Below are 3662 nucleotides of genomic sequence, written 5' to 3' on the forward strand. Positions count from 1 at the left end.
ATATAGGAGTCTAAGGGGTCCCAATACAATCAGAGCCTACATAACAATAATATTGTAGGGGCACAACAATAACAATAGTGGGCTTCTATGGGGCATAATAATAACAACATGGGGACTATATGGGCACAATAATGCAATAAGGGGGTTGCACTAATAACAATAAGGGGTTACACTAGTAGTATAGGGACCTAACAGTGCAACTAGCACAGTGTCATGGGATGGAGGAATCTTGGCCAGGCAGGAAAAACGACCAAGGAATTTGTACATAAGGCATACCGGAGGAGAAGGAGAAAGGCGGTACATGCAGAGATAAAAAGGGTTCCAACCTTTGAAAACATAATGGAGAGAGCTGATTATTAGAGGTTTTTGACAAAATCAAAAGTGTGGCTCGCAAAGGAATGAGAATAAGTACTCCATCTAGATGAGGCTAGTAAATTGTACAGGGAGTTGGTTTTTGCAAGAGAAAGAAAGGTGACAAGGTACGTGGAGAGACATCTAGCACTATTTGAGCTCTACATACACTGATGGAAAAAATGTGGATTGGCTTCACTAATCTAATGGAGAAGCTTTTGGAAGAAGAGAAAACCATCATAGAAGAGACGGAGAGAGCCAAGGTGGATATGGTGAAAAAAAAAACTAATCATGATGTCTGCAGACAAACACATTGTTTTGTCCAAATTCTACCACTGTAGGCATATCTTTGGTATTCCAGATGATTTCAGAGACAAAGTTAAAGAATACCTACACTTTTTTCTGAATTGTTGAAGAACAGGATCATCGAATTTTGTAACTTGCACAGTGGGATCCTTCATTGGCAGTTACAGGCTCGCAGGCTAGTTATATTGGTAATGAGGAGAAAGTTAAAAAATGCATTTGCATTTCCTTTAAAGTATTCTAAGTGTCTCCATACTGGCAAGGATGACGTGCAGATATTGAATGCTTGCAATACACTTCCTCTGGTTTCACCATTTTCTAACAACTCCAATTTGAACTTGCAATCTCTGAAGGGGAAGAAGTATTGGGTGAGCTTGATTCATGAGTTTCTTAGCTTGAACTTAGAGAAGAATTCCTTCGTACATGACTTGGTGAAGTTCAAGGATGACTTCAAGCTCGGAAAAGAAACCTACCATACACATAAGGAGCAATCTCGTACTTTTTATTTGGCAGACACTAAGATGAATTGGACAGTGCTTTGGGTCAAAACATAATCACCAAGCAAAATATAACTAGTAAAGGAAGCATGCTTATCAATTAGAGATCACTGACATGGGTGGACTCTGGAGTAATCAAGACAAATATATCATGACAACATAAATGATTTTGTGCAACTCTAGAGTGAGCAGTTGTACAAGGAAGCTCTAAGTGTAATTCATGCCTTGAAGGAGAGTCAAGCAAGCTTGACTCTATGGACAACATCTTGGACACAACAAGAGAAGGCACTAGAAGGAGATTTAGTTGGGTAGAACATAAGTTGGAGTGTAGCAGAACCCCACAGTTATGTGCATTAATAATACAAATAGTGTCAAGGAATATTTTAGAAGAGGTTAAGCAAGACTAGACTTCATTGACAATTAATGATGGAAGAATTGAAATTCCAAAAGGTCCCTTGCAAAATTGTGTACTGTAAAATGGCTGAAGGGTGGAGGGGATTGACCCTCTGGAGTCCCTGTTCTAATCAGCCATATTGTTTTAATCTCTGAGAAAATACCCCTCCAAGTTTTTGAATCTGGATTGGGGGTGAGAAAATACCCCTCTAAGCTTTGGAAGATGGCTCGGGGGCGAGCAAATACCCCTATAAGCTTCGGAATCTGGCTCAGGGGTGACTAGGTAAGATCACAATGCAACACCAGTTTAAAGTTGGGTGGAGAAGCTTAGTCCTAAACTTAGTTACATCATCCATCTGATCCACAAATCAGGCTCCAGACCAAATCCTAATAACTACAAAACGATCATGGTGGGCCACACGTTTTCGAAGTTGTATGTTATTGTTCTACATAGGAAGCTCTCTAGTGACCTTGAGCAGAGACAACTCAGAGCTAGGGGACAAGCAAGTTTTCGACCAACTCATCAGACCAGTGACCACATCTTCACCCTCTGCGTCTTGATTGAGGAGGCACGACATCGCTCTTCGAAAGTCTACTGTTGTTTTGTATATTTTCGAAAATCTTTTGACTCTTTTCCGAGGGAAGCCTTACTCCAAAGACTCTGCGATATTGGCATCTTAGCAACACTATTGACAGCTATTACACGCCTATATGAGTCCATGCTTGATCATCTTCATGTGGTTCATGGGATGTCTGATTTCATTTGAAGCACTATTGGGGTTAAACAGGGTTTTCCATTGCATTGAAGGATATGTAACTAGTCTAGTTCTTCATAAATGTAATTTTGATATTTGTACTTATTCAAGTAAAGAGAATTTATTTTGATATTATTTGTCAATGAGTTTCTTTCTCATTGAAAATAGTACAAGCACATTTTGAAGTGCTTCTAGGGAGTCAAATTACGAATATAATTATGATAAGACCCTTTGAGGGCATGCTAAATCATGTATATAATCATACAAGGTCATGGGAACACCTCCAAGCATGGTCAAATCCTCTCCTCGCATCAATGAAGTCTACAAGCAAAAAAATAATGAATAAAAAGTGAATTATAAAGCAAACTAGGACAACGAAGTCAAGGAGACAAAACAACGAAGGGAAGGAGGTCATTTCTGAAGTTGTTATAGCCACACGTGCGAGGTCAAGGAATGTTTGACTACGACTATAACGACAGAAAGGTACAGGTTAGCATATCTCAATATTATTGATTTGAGGCTTCTACGATCTATATTTTGTGTAGTGTTATCTTCCGGAGTCATCGCATTCATGTTTGGGTGAAAATTAGGCCTACAAGGCCTCTCTCATCAGCGAGGGAGGAAGGACGAGCCAACGAGAATAAAAGAGTTGTTTTAAGGCTCTTATCCACACATGTAGCAAGACAACTCTTACGGATTTGATAACAGTTTAAGGCAGTAGCATGAATAGCCTCATTCAGATGTATACTTGGGCCTACAAGATATACAAAGAGAAGCAAAGAATCCTCTATATATAAAAAAGCAAAGAAGCCCTAATATTCTAAGGTTTCCAAATCTAGAAGACAAAGTGTTGGAAGACAAAGTGTCGGAAGAATTGCCAAAAGATGTGCCAGAAGTGACAGTGCAAAAAGAGGAAGGATTTGACTTATGCTTGGAGGAAATCCTAGTCAAGAGTCTAGGGTTTGGCAGTTGTTCAAAGAAGAAGCTTCAATAAGAGAAATCTTACAAAGGGTTTTCCTCTCAAGAGTGGAGAGGGTTTGTCCCTAGCAGAGAGCTAAATTTTGTGTTCTTGTTATTTTGTTTTGGTAGAAGTTTGATGAATCACACATATATGCACTAAGAAGAAGAAGAAGAAGAAGAAGAAATCTAACAAGAAAAGTAAAAAGACTTCACAAATTGTTATCAAATCACAAAGAATCATCACAACACTACTTTGCCCTAGATTCTCTAACATGGTATCAGAGGTAAGGTGACACATCAAGGAAAGGAAAACTCAAGAACACTCATCAAGGGGAAGCATCTACAAAGTTGAAGCATCAAGCCTAGAAGTATCAATCACTTCAAGGTAAAGAAAGGTCTACAA

The 3662-nt window shown here is 39.0% G+C and overlaps 1 pseudogene; it reads left to right on the plus strand.

The window, feature by feature from the left end:
- Nucleotides 1-213: 213 nt before the first annotated feature.
- Nucleotides 214-1208, plus strand: LOC149258987 (protein WHAT'S THIS FACTOR 1 homolog, chloroplastic-like; annotated as a pseudogene).
- Nucleotides 1209-3662: the final 2454 nt, after the last annotated feature.

This window comes from Pinus tabuliformis, chromosome 6, assembly GCF_031772625.1.
Source record: "Pinus tabuliformis cultivar Carrire ecotype Pingquan chromosome 6, CPIR1, whole genome shotgun sequence".
In the NCBI taxonomy this organism is placed as follows: Eukaryota; Viridiplantae; Streptophyta; class Pinopsida; order Pinales; family Pinaceae; genus Pinus; species Pinus tabuliformis.